We start from the raw sequence: 18,371 nt of genomic DNA on the forward strand, positions 1-18,371 counted from the left end.
CACATCTGAGAGTAAATGGTTAGGATCAGCAATTATCAGAATAATAAATGCATAAAAAGCATTCAACCAATATGCATGAATGAATGCATGTGTTCTTGGCAGTTGAGAGATAGACTGATGGATATATCTTACTTATTAATAATAGAGAAATCAGCTACAGCCAAGGACCAGCCAGAAGTTGTGCTAATCTTTTATAGGAAAGGCAGCAACAAGACTACATTATTAGAATAGATGTTTCAGACTTTGAACACAAATTTCATTTCAAGTTCTGACAGCCAGTAAACTCAGTCAATAAAGCTATTGGATGATCTCTTTCAGCCTGGAATAAAAGGAAAGTAAAAAAGGACAAAATTCTAAGATGGGTGTTCTGTTAGAATTATGATAGAAGGATCCTCCATTTGGACCTCAATATTAAGATACTAGATTTTACCATTAACATTTCAGAAATGAATTTTTAAAATATTTGATGTGACTTTTTGGTGGTGAAGGTTTCTTTACTCTCTTCTTCATAAAATTTGACACTTTGAATCCCTTTTTGTCAGTGTATTAACTGGCAACAGGCAATCTTGAGAGTCATCATTTGTTGAATGACTGAATGGAAAGATCCTTTATAGTGTAAGTCTATCCAAAAGAATTTCCCTGAGGTATCCATTTTTCTGTTTTTACATTAAACCAACCCCATTAAATTTGTATTAGTGAGAAGACAGTTTCAGAGAATTAAAAGTTAGGTCACTTTTCTATTCTGTTAACCTGTGTGCTTAGTCGCTTCAGTCGTGTCCAACTCTTTGGGACCCCATGGGCTGTAGCCTGCCAGGCTCTTCTGTCCATGGGGATTCTCCAGGCAAGAATCCTGGAGTGGATTGCCATACCCTCCTTCAGGAGAACTTCCAGACCCAGGAATTGAACCCAGGTCTTCTGCCTTGCAGGCAGATTCTTTAACAGCTGAGCCACCAAGGAAGCCCAAGAGTACTGGAGTGGGTAGCCTATCCCTTCTCCAGGAGAACTTCCAGACCCAGGAATCGAACTGGAGTCCCCTGCATTGCAGGCGGATTCTTTACCAGCTGAGCTACCAGGGAAGCCTGTTAACCTGAGGATGTAGCATTGTCCAAGGACAAACATATCTAAAATATATATATGTCAATTTCCTCTTATTTTTAGAAGAGTGGAGACAAAAGAGTAAAAATAACTTATCTGTATAGTCTGTCTAATTTTAAGTCAAAAATCTCTATTTTTTAGAGATCTCTAGTTACTTTTTATTATTCCATGCCAGAAAGTGCTGTATTTCTGGTAAAATCATACTAATTCAGTCTTTTTTTCTTTTCCTTTTATTTTCATGGTTTATCACAGTTCACTTTCAGTAGCTTGCATTGTACATCTGTGTCTTGACTATTTTCATACACCGTCATAAAAACACTGAAGGATTTTTTCCAAAAGCGGGAGACAGGAGGAAGAACAGATAATGAAAAAATGCTTTGAAAATATTAAATCACTATATGAACTTCTATTGAAATAGAGACAAGGAGGATACTGAGAATTTAAAATAATAGTGAAATAGAAGCAAGATATCCAGAATATATTGATAGAGGTAATTTCTTAGAAAGGATGATGAATTATTATTTTCTATAAAAAAGCAGAGCAATGTCTTTCAAAAAATTTTAGGAGAATAAATACTTAGCCTGTGATATTTATTATAGCCTCAGTATTGTCAATTAACCATACTTTAATAGTACTATATTGTTCAGCATTTAAACTGAATATCTTGAGGTACCAAATTGAAAAGTTCAAACATCAAACCAGGAAAAACTGGAAACATCCTGGAGATCAAACCCAGTCAATCCTAAAGGAAATCAACCCTGAATAGTCATTGAAAGGACTGATGCTGAAGCTGAAGCCCCAATACTTTGGCCACCTGATGTGAAGAGCCATCTCATTGGAGAAAACCCTGATGCTGGGGAAGATTGAAAGCAGGAAGAGAAGGGGACAACAGAGGATGAGATGGTTGGATGGCATCACCAACTCAATGGACGTGTTTGGGCAAACTCTGGGAAATAGTGAAGAACTGGGAAGCCTGGCATGCCGCAGTCCTTGGAGGTCACAGAGTCAGACATGACTGAGTGACTGAACAACAACAAGTTGATTCTAAAATGTAAATTTTTTATTATTTTATAGTTTGAATCTTAGGTCAGTTTAGAAATCTTTAGCATTTTTGTGTGATTTTCATGATTCTACAAAAGTCTTCCTCATTGTCTATAAACTCTGGAAAATATATTTAGAATCAGTATTGTAGACACATTTTTGAATTAGCATTTTCCTCTCTTTCTTTCTTACAGTCCTCCTCAACTTTACTGGGGGCAAGCAATGGCCCAAAACATTCACAACTACTATAAAATTTCACTTATCCTCTCACAGTAAGAAAACTTTGCTAAAAGTGGAGAATACCGATTTGTGTTAGGTAGAAAAATTATTGTGCCACCCTCTAACCAATTCCTCCAGAAATTGAGAAGCTTAGTCTTCCCCTATTTTAAGTCAATAGTCATTAGATACTGGTGTCATTCAAGAATGAATCACAAAAAATTCTACAGAGAATTATCTTTCATTTAAGTTATTAAAAAATATAAATATAGTACATATTTATATTTTATACTCAGATTATATAATAAGAATTGGGAATTCATGGGTTTTAAAAGAAGTAATAAGCAAGAAAGGTAAACAAAGGAAAATAAGTCCAATAGTAGTCTGATAATAGAAAGGATGAATTACTGATGGCAAGTTAGCGTGTCTAGGCAAATACACCATACCAGACTGATACAGATAAAAAGTATGAAATAAAAAGGCTTGAAGGCTGGTGCTGGGATGATTTAAAATTTGGTGTAGACATTGGAAGAAAATAAATACTGATCCCAAAGGGTAGATATGTGGCTTCCATGTTGCACAACTAATGAATGGCACTTCTGGAATTGTACAGCGTGGCATTCTTGTAGGTAACATCTACATGCATGCCTGCATGCTCAGTCGTGTCCAACTCTTGGCAACTCTGTGGACTGTAGCCTGCCAGACTCCTCTGTCCATGGGATTATCCCAGCAAGAATACTGGAGTGGATTGCTATTTCCTACTCCAGGGGATCTTCCTGACCCAGGGATCAAACCTGTGTCTTCTGTGGCTCCTACATTGACAAGTGGATTCTTTACCACTGAGCCACCCGGGAAGCTCTAATATCTACATACTACTTGCTAATTTACTCAGCACTGTTTTGATCTATTACGTTGTATTAAATTGAACCTAAAATGGGGAATTAGACCTGGGATTAAAGAGACAATTAAGCAGTCCTGAGACTTGGATGATCTCATAATGGCAAAAGTCAGGAGAGTCCACAGTTAGGACTCTCATTAGTTATCAAAGTTTTAATGGAGAGATACCTGGGTCAGGAAGATCCTCTAGGGAAGGGAATGGCAACACACTCCAATATTCTTGCCAGGACAATCCCATGGACAGAGGAGCCTGGTGGGCTACAGTCCATGGGGTCACAAAGAGTTGGATACGACTGGGCAACTGAGCACACGTGCAGGCACACATCAATTATTTCCAAGAAACTTTAAGTAGATGTCATAGGAAAAAAATCCACCTACACTTCTGGTACCTCAACGTCACTTGTCTATATTCTCTTCTTCTTTGTGTTTAATAAGTTGAATTTTGATACTTATTTTTAAAATTTAACTGCATTCTATTTGATGGAGAGAGCCACCAGTCTTTCAACTTTTTATTTGTGCAGTGACGTCGTTTCTCTGACTTTTTTTTGTAGTCCTACCTGTGTCTTGTGACTATTTCCTAAACCTGACCCACTGACTTAGCAACTAAACAACAGCAATGATCATTTATATATTAATTATATGAAATTTGACACCTACATTTCTTAACATGTGCACGTTCATTTTTGTATTTTCCTGTCATGTTTACAAAATAAGGGGAAATGGAATGTTAAACTAATATTGTGTAAGCTTCTACACAAAGATCATGCTATTAACTGGCACACAGCATCAGCTCAGAGCTCATAGTGCTTCTTTGTCAGCTGATGTTCCAAAGTCTAACTTTTATATTTAAGGTCATTTAGGAGACAAGAGCAGGTGTTTCAAAAGTAAGACTTTACATATTCACTTAATACTACTAGTTTGTAAAAAATTATGAATCCTTATATTTAGGGAAAAACAGATACTTAGTCTCTCTGTTGAGCTCCAGTGGTACACCGTGGAGATGGCACTAAAGAACTGGTTAAACTAGAGTCAGACTGGCTCTCCTCAAATTGAGACTTTAGCACTTACTAGCTACATGTGTGTGTGCTAAGTTGCTTCAGTTGTGTCTGACCTTTTGCAGCCCTGTGGACTGTAGCCCGCCAGGCTCTTCTAGTATCCAGGCAAGAATACTGGAGTGGGTTGCCATGCCCTTTTCCAGGGGATCTTCCTGACCCAGGGATCGAACCTGTGTCTCTTGCATCTTTTGTATTGACAAGTGGGTTCTTTGCCCCGAGCGCCACCTGGGAAGCCCTACTAGCTACATGGCCTTGAGCAAATAATTTAATCTCATCTATAAAATATGAATAATAGTAACTATCACATTGGGCTATTGTGAGGATTAAGTGGAGAGGAAACATGCAAAAACACATAGTGAGTACTCAGTAAGTGTTAACCTTTAAAACTATTGTCAAGATTTCATTCATCTCTGTCTTAAGATTTGGAAAGAGTATGCTTAAAGAGAGTATGCTTAAAGAGAGTATGCTTTTTTTAAAACTGGCATTGAAGACCAAGAGTTAGAAAAGAAAAAAAAAAAAAAAACAACCTAAAACTTCTTAATTCCATTCCAGTATTGAGTGTCAGGCTCTGCAGAACACCTTGAGGTAATAAAAGTGACGTTGCTTCTGTCAGGAAGCTTAGAAATTTACCTAAGCGTAGGGGAAATACACACAAAAAAATGGCCACACTTTGTAGAGGAAGAGAAGACTTAAAATAGAAATTCTCTAACATAGAATTGTATTTTGTTTCATAAGAGCGCTCACAACTGGTTATGGAAATTAGGAACATCTTCATGGAAGAGGCAGCATTTGAGATGAGCCCTAAAAGTCTGATATATAGGCAGGGACGAAGTAAGTATTGGGGCTAATAAGGAAACAGCACAAATCCCTTGGGGCACATTTGAGGTACATGTGGCCAGTTTTGGTTGTTCTACTAACTAGGGAGCACTAGTGGCATTTAGTAAGGGGATAATGATGATAAACATTCTGCAATGATGTGGATAGAAGAATAAGTGATAAGAATGAAACATGTCAAAGCTATATTACTGAAGGTCTTGAGGGTCATGCTGAAATTTACATGTAAGTAGGTAGATGCCTCCGAGTAGGAATGGCAACCCACGCCAGTATTCTTGCCTGGAAAATTCCATGGACAGAGGGCTTGATGGGCTTCAGTCCATGGGGTCGCAAAGAGTGGGACAAACTGAGCATGTGTGAGTGAGGTAGATGCCTGGGAGAGAGCCACAGGGGGAAGGATGCTATGATGGAGGGAAAAAACGGGCATAGAAGTCAGAAGAACTGGGGGTTTAGCTCTAACACTTTAAAATATGAAGATTTAAAATTGGAATATGATTTCTCAAGCCCTACCCTTCGAGACTGTTCTACTTTGATTAATTCTATAGTCTATGGATGAAATTAGTAAATTTAAATGGGGCTGAGGAAAGGTCAGTCATTTAATGTAGAGGTTCTTAACCTGATGAACCCATGAGTAGAATTCAAGGGTCTGTGAACTTGGATGTGAAAAAAAATTACATCTTTATTTTCCCTATCATCTAACTAAAACAGCATTTTCTTCCACATTCTTCCAGAATGTAGGCAAAAATATATAGTAATATCAGCAGTACCCAGGACATTGTCACTAATAGAAATCATACATTCTTTCATGATCATTGTTGATATGGTTATCTTGAAATATTTATACTGCTCTGAAATTACAGTTAGGACTTGCTGCTAGGACTTATTAATGTATTGATGAAGACACAAATCAATTATTTTATATCACAAATTTTAAAATATTTTAATAATTATTCCCCTGATAACTATGTAAGTTTCATTTCTGTTTAAAAATATTTTATTGAGAATGGGTCCATAGACTTTACCAGACTCCCAAAGGATTTAAAGTGAGGAAGTGGAACAAACAGAAAGATAGAAGATTGTGTGGATCGTAGGCAAGGCTTGAAAAATGGAGCATTTTGGTGTTGAAGTAAATGGATGCACATCAGGAGGAGCGGGGTGAGAGATAAAGATAGAGCAGCACCTGGAGGCAGGAATGCAAAGTCAACCCCATTCCAGTGGGAGATATTCAGATGGAAGGAGGAGTTTCTGTTCATTTCAGTTCAGTCGCTCAGTCGAGTCCGACTCTTTGCGACCCCATGAATTGCAGCACGCCAGGCCTCCCTGTCCATCACCAGCTCCTGGAGTCTATCCAAACCCATGTCCATCGAGTCGGTGATGCCATCCAAACATCTCATCCTTATGGTCCCCTTCTCCTCCTACCCTCAATCTTTCCCAGCATCACAGTCTTTTCCAGTGAGTCAGCTCTTTGCATCAGGTGGCCAAAGTATTGGAGTTTCAGCTTCAACATCAGTCCTTCCAATGAACACTGAAGACTGATCTCCTTTAGGATGGACTGGTTGGATCTCCTTGCAGTCCAAGGGACTCTCAAGAGTCTTCTCCAACACCACAGTTCAAAAGCATCAATTCTTCTGCTTTCAGCTTTCTTCACAGTCCAACTCTCACATCCATACATGACCACTGGAAAAACCATAGCCTTGACTAGATGGACCTTTGTTGACAAAGTGATGTCTCTGCTTTTTAATATGCTGTCTAGGCTGGTCATAACTTTCCTTCCAAGAAGCAAGCATCTTTTAATTTCATGGCTGCAATCAAAATCTGCAGTGATTTTGGAGCCCCCCAAAATAAATCCAGCCACTCTTTCCACTATTTCCCCATCTATTTTCCATGCGGTGATGGGACTGGATGCCATGATCTTAGTTTTCTGAATGTTGAGCTTTAAGCCAACTTTTTCACTCTGTTGGTTGAATTTAAATGAGAATTTAGTATTGCCAATTGATGCTTTCGAACTGTGGAGAAAGCATCCACAGTTGTGGAGAAGACTCTTGAGAGTCCCTTGGACAGCAAGGAGATCAAACCAGTCAATCCTAAAGGAAATTAACTCTGAATGTTCAATGAAGGACTGATGCTGAAGCTCCAATACTTTGGCCACCTGAAATGAAGAGATGACTCATTGTAAAAGACTCTGATGCTGGAAAAGACTGAAGGCAAAAGGAGAAGAGAGCGGCAGAGGATGAGATGTTTGGATGGCATCACCAACTCAGTGAACAGGAACTTGAGCACACTCCGAGAGGGTGAAAGACAGGGAAGCCTAGTGTGCAGCAGTTGGTGGAGTGGAAAAGAGTCAGACACAACTTCGTGACTGAACAACAAGTATTGCCAAAGAAAAATTTGAGTCAATTTGAAGAGAAGACTCAATGGACATGAACTTGAGCAAGCTCCAGGAGTTGGTGAAGGACAGGGAAGCCTGGCATGCTGCAGTCCAAGGGGTCGCAAAGAGTCGGATATGACTGAGGGACTGAACTGAACTGAAGAAAAAAATTAATGAATGCAATGATGATAACAATGGCAACAGCTGCCATTTATTGGGTACTTTACTAAGTATTTTATTAAAATGTATTATTTCCTTAAATCTACACAAAAATCCTGGGAAGTTAATTATTCTTATTACCATCATTTTACAGATGAAGAAACTGATGTGTCAGATATGGTAGCTTGCCAAGTTAGCACAGCTGATAATTTGCAGGGCTGGGGTTTAAACCTCTCGTGATTCCAAAGGCTTTCTAGTTTTCCCTGGAAGGTAGGTAGGTAGTGGCTCAAAAGAACCTAGAAGTGGATGCTAGTGAAAATGGCCCAGAGAATGAAGGACAGCTGAGCTGGATGGGAATAAAAGTAGGGCTGCCCGTGGAAGAGAAGCCTTTGACCTAACATAGCAGCATTGTGGAAAACTGGGATTAAAGACATGATCAGTTTGAGGAGGTTGAGTAAGAGAAGAGATGACACGCGACAGATTGGCTTACATTTTACTGGCTTTGCGAATCAGATTCCTGTTGTTTCAGAAACTGCTAAATAGATGGGAAGTTTACGTAAGATGCTCCTTTTCTCTCTTCCCTTCACATAGTACATCCTGCTCACCCTGAGGTGAAGAGTCTGATCTTAGTAGCCTTATGAAGCGAGCCTTCTCTTCTTTGCCTGGCCTTCAGACCCCAATTTTCCAGAGACCACAATTGAGAAAGACCTTTTGTTACTATACAATAGAGGGAAAACTCCCAGTGGTAGAAAGCAGACTGAGGACTTTGCAAAATATAGCAAGTTCATGTCTGCTAATATGTTAAGTTATTTGGCCTCCCTAGTTTAAGCAGTGATTTGTTGTTTTCATGCTAATACAAATTCTTGTATTAATAGGAGCATGGCCCTGGGTTTCTTCATCCGCCTGGGAAAAAATTACTTGTTTGATGGTAAACAAAGAACAGAAGAATTGATTCACTGTCCTCATTTTAAAAAAAGATGGTATGAAGCAATAGTGGAATAATTTTAATTGTAACCCTCTAACACATGCAATCAGTAAGATCATTTGTGTTCTGTTTTTAGGAAATGGAGTATTAAAGAGTACATAGTGCATTAGAAATGCAAAACATGACCGCATGTTCTCAGGATTTTGTCAGTGTTACATGAAAGAGCACTTGTATTGGGATGCTCAGCTCTGAGGGTATTCTCTGTTCAGTGTGTATTTACAGAGATGTATGAATATTTGATTAATGAGTCATGGTCTCTGGAGAAATTTAATAACTGTATTGCTGTACAAAGCCAGGCCCTTAACTGTTAACACAGCTGCCAATAGTGTCATTGACACTGCAACCCTTTCTGAATCTAATATATTCTGTGGAGTAAATTCCTTGGTCAAAAAAAGATCTCTGAGAGACATTATTCAGTTATCTGTTTTGAACTTTACTCAATTTACAGGCTCTGATTTGTAAAGATTTTTCCAGTGAAAACAAGCAGTGATATGGAAACTTTAAAATGACCTATTTTAAATGGTTACTTTTCCCAGAAATTAGTTAAAAAATCATTGATAAACAAAAAGCAATTGATAATTCTCTTCAAGATCATCTGTCAGGAATTTAGCAGTAATGTTGTCTTGCTTATCATACAAGAAATATCTACGAGAAGTAGAAACATGAGATACATTTATGATGTAGATATAGATCTCAGATCTATTTGCATGCCATAATCTACATTCATTATTAAACATAATTTAATGCTTTTTCAGGAATTATGGAAGACTAATTTATCCCTTCTTCATCTATTTTTCTGTTTTTAATATCTGTGGAGAAATCAATTCTAACTTTCAAAGTTAGGTAGGTATTTTACTATTGTTACCTCATTTAACTGCTTGGGTAACAGGGAGAAATGTCAAAAAAAGATAAATTTAGTGCAGAAGCTTTTGCTGGAAGCTGTAACTGCAGGTGAGAATTATCCATGCTATGCAGAATTTCCTGCAACACTTCTCCTTAGGGCCACAATGCATTATAGCAGACGTATAATGAAGCTGCTATAAAATCTCTGGTAATTAAGGGGGATTTGACAGTAATTGCAACAGTGAATCAACTTAATTATTACCTGCTTCAAAGAGAGCTAACCTGATGTTATAATCTAACCTTTTCTACTTTTAAAATGGGAGATTACACAAGTATATGTAGCATTTAAGAATTAAATCTGTTGAGATAGAATTGCATTAATATACTTCTAATATACATTTTATGCACATGTACACATCAGCCTCTCAAGGAGAACTAGAATTAGGCTCTCTGTCATCCTCTGAAGTTATCTGGTATGCTCTGAAAATTGAACCAAATCCACACCTCTGATTCAAGTCTGCTTCTCCTCAAGCCCAGACAGATTTACCTTGATTATGCTTTACCTGACTTCCCCAATATAAAGGATGTTTTCTTAATATTAACATGTAAAGAAAAGAAACACCATTATTATTATTACTGTTTGCATTTAGATGACTAACTCTTAGAATCTCAAATCTCATCAAGAGCTACAAGTAAGCTGGTATGAAAGTGAAGATGTAGAATCATCTGAAAACTCTTACATAACTTGGTATATTCAACCCTGGGTACAAAGAACAAGACACCCGAATCTCAACCCAAGTTCTGTCACTGGTAAAACTTCTTGTAAACTATATTCTCCTGTTTCCTGTGGACTGCTGTCTTCTTTCTCACAGGAGTGGGGATGGAGAAAGATGAAAGAAGTCAGTGCGATTTTTCAAGTTCATGTCATATACCATGTACTATTAAGGACTTAGAACAATTAATACCTGGTTCCGTGATTATGATTTGACCCCCCTCCCCCACATACACTGGCAAACTGCCCCTCTCTTTTCTGCTTTTAAGCCATGTCTTCATCAGCTTTAGCTTTACCTCTAGCCATATGAATTCTCTATAATTATAGAACTTCAGGAGTGTTGTTTGGGAGCGTGAATCTTTTTGTATGGTTTTGTGTTTGCCTTATATGGAGACCCAATGATAGGCTGACTCATTTCATAAGAAACGATCCATGAGGCATAGATTTGGTACAGTTTGGGATGGAACAGTCTTACCTCCACTCTGTTTGCCAATGAACCAGAATTGATTCTCCATCTCAGGCAGCAGGTCTGCTGGGCAGGCTTTGATCATTGATCTCATAAGATTCTTCTGGTATGTTGCAAATTCAGCCCGGATTCCCTGAAGGAAGATTGAGAACATGTGTTATATACCTTGTTTTCTAATGTTGCTTCATACCACTAACCAGATTCCCAATATAGGAACCAAATATGTATGGCTAATAATGAATAACTTATTAGGAAAATTAAGCAAAATGAGTTTTAATTTCAATTTGGTTACTAATTTGGGAAAAATTGTCTAGAACTTCTTTTCCCTTTATTCTTTTACCAGACTGAATTTCAGTTATTCCACGGGATTTCCTAAAACCCAATCCACTTGTTTGTCTGTTGGAAAACTTTTACCAAAGTGGAAGCTCACCTAAGGAGTGGCCTTTGTAAAGGTAGTTAGTACAACTTTCTAGGATTCATGTTGATATATGGCAAAACCAATACAATATTGTAAAGTAAAATAATAGTAATAATAAATAAATGATAAAAAAAGTACCTATTTTGTGATCAGGTATTCTCCTGTTTCATGTGAGCCATGGTTGTCTTTAGTTCATGCTCATAACTTTTAATTTGCCAGGGATCAGTGATTTATGTAGGGTTTATCCCTCTGAGTTTTATCTTTTAGATGATTCATTCCTTGTTAGTAATGAGCAGAGGAGGTCAAAGGACATGAAACTCAAATTAAATGATGTCTATTTGATAAAAAATGTAACAAGCCATGGAAAGAAGTTGGAATCATTGGTCAGATAAATAATCTTTGACTTACACATCTTGTCTATACACTTGATATAGAAAGGTAAACAAAGACAAATCTCTGCTCTCATGGAACTCATATTTAGTTGTAACTTCCATTTACTAAGTGCTTGCTATTCTAGGCACTTTATTTGCATTATCTCATTTTTATGCCAAAGACAGAAATCTACACTTTATAGGGAAGAAACTTGAGACTCAGAGAGATTAGTCAGATTGCCCAAGGCTACCCAGCTGGAAAATGATTCATTCAGGATTCCACCCCAGATCTATTTGATTCCATAAATGGTTGAAACTGCTCAATTTGGGGATTGTGTATGGAATTAATGAACCATATTTTTCTTTTCCTAGATATAAGTGAAAACTAACTTTATCATATTTACCAGGCCAAATATTTACCATATTTTACTATAATAATGTAATAGCCCTAAGCTTTTATTTTTGCTTGTTTTTTACATATAGACACATATGACACATTAATACCTGTTTCTGACAAAACCCAGAAGTTAGCAAGGTTTCATGAAGATACCTGAAATACAACAGAATTTTCAGTGTTAACATTTTCACTATCAGATATAACATAAGCACCAGTAAATTTTGAAGCTATTGTTGTTGTTGTTTAGTTGCTAAGTTGTGTCTGACTCTTTTTGACCTCATGAACTATAGCCCATCAGGCTCCTCTATCCGTGGGATTTCCCAGGCAAGAATACTGGAGTGGGTTGCCATTTCCTTCTCCAGGGGATCTTCTCAACCTAGGGATCAAACCTGCATCTCCTGCATTGCAGGAAGATTCTTTTACCACTGAGCCAACTGGGAAGAACTTTGAAGCTGTTACCTTCCATGAAAAAGCTATTTCCTTCTCTCAGTTCCTCTCAGATCTTTCCCATAAGCTAAACATGTACTAAGTTCTTTTGAACTTTATGAAGAATGGGTATCCTGCATGGTAAAGACAAATTATCTTACTTCTTTGTTCTTATAGAATGATGGAGTGAAAAAAATTAGGATTATGCTTTCTGAGAGAAAGTTAGTTATACAATCATCTCAATTATTCAAGGATAGAATATTAGATTAAGAATATATTCATTCCTGCCTTGGGCAATAGAGAAGGATTTTTTTAGTTGACAATAACAACAAGTTTGCAATAAGGGATTATGAGTGATCTGGCATGACCTAAAAAATGACTTTGAAAGGTGGCCAAGTTTTAGGAAATTTAAAGATTATCTAGTCCACTGTCTTGATTTTACAGATGAGGAAACTGAGGCCCCCAAAGATAAAATTACTTGCCCAAGTTACACAGCTACACAGGACAGAGCTCTAATTAGAATCCAGTTTTTTCTTTTAGCTGAGAGATAATTCGTTTTAGAGTTAATGTTAGACAATTTGAATATAAAGAGCAGAACATCTACTGATGTCATTTTAAAAGTCTACTCTTATTTAAGTAAATTGGATTGTTCAATTGACTTTCAAAACTAGAGTCTGGAAAAGAGATGGAGTTCTTCTTACAGAAGTTGCCTTTCCTCTGGTGTCCGGCTTGAGTGTTGATGTAGACTTGGGATAGTGAGTGAGTGAAACCATGAAGAGAGAAAATAGAAAACTATTTTCCCTGGTGGTCCAGTGGCTAAGACTCTGTGCTCCCAATGCAGAGGGCGCTGGTTTGATCCCTGATCAGGGAACTAGATCCCACATACCACAATTAAAGATCCCACATGCTGCAATGAAGATCTTAGATCCCATGTGCCACAACCAAGACCTGGAGCAGCCAAATAAATAAATATTTTAAAGAATTTCTCTTAAAAAAAAGCCTAATAGCAGAGGGAATCAATCTGAGCTCCTTGAAAAATTCTACCCCTTCCTCCCAATTCATATCTTGGCTTTTTGTGTTATTGTTATTGAGTCACTTCTGCAAGAGGCATAGGAATACAGGTGATAACTACCAGTTGCCATAACTTCAAAAGGAGGGTAAGATATGAGAAAAAAATGAATGGAGATCTTTAATGTAAAATCTGTTTCAGTTATCTATTGCCATATAACATATCACCTGAATATATCATGCCTTAACGTAAGAATGATGTCATTCCTGATGTTTCTGCAGGTGGATTGAGCTCAGTTACAAGGTTCTTCTGCTCCTCATGGTGAAGCTGCAGTCAGCTATGTCTTGGACTAGGATATCCAAAATGGTCTCTTATTTCTAAGATCACTCTCAAGTTATCTCTTGTCATTCTAACCTGAACTTTTTAGTGCCTGGCAACACTTAAGAGAGCACAAATGTGGTAGCTTCTGGGCCTTCTCAAAGCTCATACCAGAGTCTTGCAAGAGTCACTTCTGCTAAGTTCTATTGAGCAAAAGCAACTCAAAAGACCAGCTCAGATTTACAGCTAGAGGAAAAACATTCCATTTACTGAGGAGAAAAATGGCAAAGAATTTTGTGACCACCTTTAATCCATTATAATCTTGTGTCTAGATCTCAGTTTTTGTTTCTCAATCAATCTTATATCTTAACTTGTTTTACCACCTTAATGTCCATATCAAACACTCAACAAGTGCCAGTATTTCCTTAGCTCAGGCAATAATCTGCCTCTTTCCTCGGTTTCCCCCAAAGACAAAGAAATTCACAGACACACACGACTTAGGAAAATGCTAGGATTATGATGTGAAAGCCTAGATTTCAGAGATTACAAAAAGATTCCTAATGATCTGCATGAGAATGGAAGTGAATTTTCCAGCCCCCTGTACTCTCTAGGGGTATAAAAACAAGCCCTCAAATCCTAGGAAAGTTAAGTTTTGGAATGAAAAGAAATATGAACATGTAAGAGTGAGCCAGAGAGAGAATTTTGGCTGGGAATTTAGATGTGTAATTTGGTTCAGCAAGAAGACCCAATCCATTTTCCCTTTGGCTGCTGCATTGTGATTTCTCTAATAGAGTCTGAATTTAGAGAATCATCTCTTCTGACCAGGTACTCCTCTGCCAGAACAATGGAAAGTGCCAAACTACCACGGTGGTGATGGCCAACTTGACATAGAGACATTGGAAAAATAGGAATAAGGGATCAGCTTTGATTTCCCTAAACTTTATTTTAAAAAAATACTTACAAAGGCACTACACACAAGCACTCAGTCTGCTTTTCTGCTGAAAAGGCAGTGATTGCACTGCCAGCAGGACCCTCTTAGTGAAGCATGTAGACAATGGTGGGAATGAGTGTTATGGAGTGGATTATACTGCAAAGACAGCAATGTGATTTTGAATCCTCTTTTCCCTGAAGGTACCAGCAGAATCACCAAGAGGCCGCCTCTTCCCCTCAAATGAGATACAGCAGTTTATCATGTCAGATTACGCTACGGAGGGTTAAAGCCTACAGGGCTTCTGGCTGTCAGGAACAGGATTTCACATTGGGGCCCCTCGGGCCATATGGAGGAAGACTAAGAAATTCATTCTCCTTTTCTCATTGTCTAGCATCTTGTCTCCTTTTCCCATCCCAGTCTCCTCTTGACCAACCTTATAGCCCAAGTTCAAATCATGTCTTTGAAATAAGCATTGTAAGATTTTCCTCTTATCCATCAAGAGAAGGTTCCCAATCATGTCTGAATAAATTTAGTAAAAAGAAATATAAAGGAATGGGTTTTTATCTTAATTTATAAATTTTCATAAGCTTCCACAAACTTAGGAAACTGTCTTTTAACATTTGGAACAATTCTGTGAAAAGAATTTCAAATTATTTCTGCCTAATAAAAAATAATCTATAGAGGCAGCATCATGAGAGAAAAATATACATATGGAATTCTTTTGTAAGCTACTATATTAAGATTCCCTTCACCGCTCCTATTGGAGTTCATCACCACCTATTTCAGATTTTGCTCATAGTAATTATTTCATTGTAAAAATCTTTTGTATCTATTTTCTGAATTGCTATGTTGTCTATAAATATTTAGTGATAACTCGTGATTGGGTTGTATTTACCCCTGTAGTTATGTATTACAAATGAAAAGGCAGCATCTGCTGAGATTAAAAGTGGCCGCATTTTCACTGGAGCTTAATTAAATGCCAAAATTTATCTACATTAACAACAAAGTAGTGAAATTTATTGATCAATTCACATGATATAAGTTGACAAATGGCTTAAGCAATTTCCATAATTTTCTACACGTGTTAAAATTTGTAATGAAAAAGAACACTATATTAACATTAAATGAGAAATGAAAGGGAGGTTTTGTACTGGGGCCAGTGCCCTGGAGCAGTGTACTTTGTTTTCCGGGCCCTGTCCAGGCTTGCTGTTTGAGCTGTGTACAGATGGGTCTCTGACAGTCCTACAGCTGTTCTCCTAATTGTCCATTAAGTGTTCTATTGATTCTCTGATTCAAAGTACATGTCTTTCAGCTCAAGCTATCGTGTGAAGTGGCAGACACATTCCTTGTAGAATGACAGAGCTGCTTAAAACCTAAAAATGTGGTCTGCCAGTTTCAATTGAGGATCCTGCTTTCAAAGGAGAAGGCTTGGTTAAAGGCCCTTTGTAATAGCTGGTTAGGTTTTATTTTCTAAACTTTTAGCATCAATAAATTAAAGCAGCAGCAGTACGAAGAGTTTTAATTCCTGGTTAAGCATGTACAGATTGCACCTGGCTGATTCAGGATAGTGTGAGGCGATTGGGATTGGTAATAGAAGATCAGCCTTCTTAAACTGTATGTAGATTTTTTCCCCCTTGCGCACCTGACATGCGCAAAGTCATTTTCATTTGACTTGCAAGTTCACTTTTAGCATTTTTTAAAAAATTGAGATCATCTGCAATTCTAGATTATGCCAGTCAGAAGCCTGTTTAAAATCACCTTTCTTTAATCTGGAAAGTGAAAGATAAGATGCGTATCTGTTGCGAGGACCATAAATCTTCAGAGAAACAAATAACCATAGATAAAACTGTAAAAGTTATTTAGTTCTTCACTGGAAGAGGTTTATTAATCTAAAATTTCCAGTCCACTGTGTCATGATTTGGTTAGCACTCTGTATCTCATTTTGTGCAATGGTACCTCAAGCAAAGAGCTGATCGCTTCAGAGTTTGAACATGATCAGTTGTGTAGTTAAGTGCAAGGACTAAAACAAATGCCCCTCTCCCAGAAAAGTTCCAAACTCTAGTTTAGTTTGCCCCCAATACTATTCACTTTCTTTTCTTAATGAGATGATACTTTCTAATGCTTTTACCACTTCGGTTTAGCTGTTAATTGCTTTCTAATATAATATTTCAATAGGAAGCAGTCTTATTACCTAGTAATCTTCCCGTATAAATGAAATGAACAAATAATGTTTGTGGCCTCCTGTGTATCAATTTAATTAAGAGCAATCCTAATGGCTCTAATTACAATTGAAGTTCTCTAGTGTGATTTTAGGTATTAAGTCTTGAGATTCATCTAGATTTTTAAAGGGGAAAAAGACTGTCATACACACTTATTTAAATATGTTTAATGTATTAAATATACATGTTTAAATGTGTAAAAAGGAAAAATATACATTAAGAAAAATCACTTTAAAGGAATGATTAATTAAAAACTGCTCTGTTTCTCACCGTTAGCTGTTCATTCTTTTTTTTTTTTTTTTTTAATGTCTCCTTTGCATCCTTTTGAAAAATACTCTTCTTTTCCTCTCATTATTGTTGGTAAGGGAGCATGGCCACTAAACTAGTGTTCACCTTGTCAAAAGCAAGTGATTTGTATCCTGATGCTCTGTCTGAAGGTGGACTCTTTGCTCTGACCCTCCCAGACCATAAGCCTCCACACTGTAGTATCTTAAGTAGGGAGTGAGTGACCCACAGTAAAACTGCTGAAACAAGGACAGAATTTATGTACTTAAAATGTTTTTCTAGTGTAATGTGTTTGGGATTTGGAAGCATTAGGAGTTGCATAGTCTATTTGCTTTTAAAAATATTTATTATGAAATTACCGAAAATAGGTAAATGAGTGGAATATAGGGTACATGTTCCAGAATCAAATCTGAATTTAAGCATTTGTATTTTTTTCAGAATATGGAAACTTCAAGCAAAATGTCCTTTTACCAAAGGATGATAAATCCCCCATATATGCTTTTTCTTGGGAAACAAGTGAAAAATCTATTTCTAACATAGTAATACAATATATATTGATACCTGCAAAACATTATGTGAATCTAGTTAGACACCAGCACTTTCAATTACACTGTTAGCCAGTTTTTAAAAAAGATTTTTAGAAGCTTTCAACGGTAGACTTTTGTCTTGTTGAATGAACTTCAGCTACACTAAATTTTAAGTAAATTTGTGATGACTGAGCAATATACATTGGCTGAGCTAGAATCCAATAACCCACAGGACAAATTAATTTTCAACAAAAAGGGCAGAAACCTCAAGTGCCATGAGTATATGGAGTCTCATTCTATCTCTCTGGAGCCATTTTTGCAAATCACTACAGCTATTCATAATCTAAATCAGTCTCCTTTAGCAGCAGAAAGATCTTTTTTCATGACAAAACAGAAGATGACATTCATTAGTGCCTAACTTGCATAAGCTACCTTAAATTTATTGGTGCTCTTCTACTTATCTGAGTAAGAATTCCTTTGTCTACAGCTATAGGAAAATTCCAGTTGTACTACTTAAAAAATAAATTGTCACTTTTATCAGAACTTTTGGCAGTTTACTTTATTTTAGAAGTAAAACTGGTGGTTAAGGTTTTAAGACTTCCAATGGGCGTTGTTTCAATCATATTTAATAGGTGCCTAGGATAGTAACAGGATTATGTATCAGCTTCTCGGCTGCAAAAAAAAAAAAAAAAAAAGACGCCACATTTTCATCCATGCACTGCTGGAGAGGTGTATGGGG

The sequence above is a fragment of the Bos grunniens genome, chromosome 3, assembly GCF_055505025.1.
Source record: "Bos grunniens cultivar Pamir isolate PY7600 chromosome 3, Bosgru_T2T1.0, whole genome shotgun sequence".
In the NCBI taxonomy this organism is placed as follows: domain Eukaryota; kingdom Metazoa; phylum Chordata; class Mammalia; order Artiodactyla; family Bovidae; genus Bos; species Bos grunniens.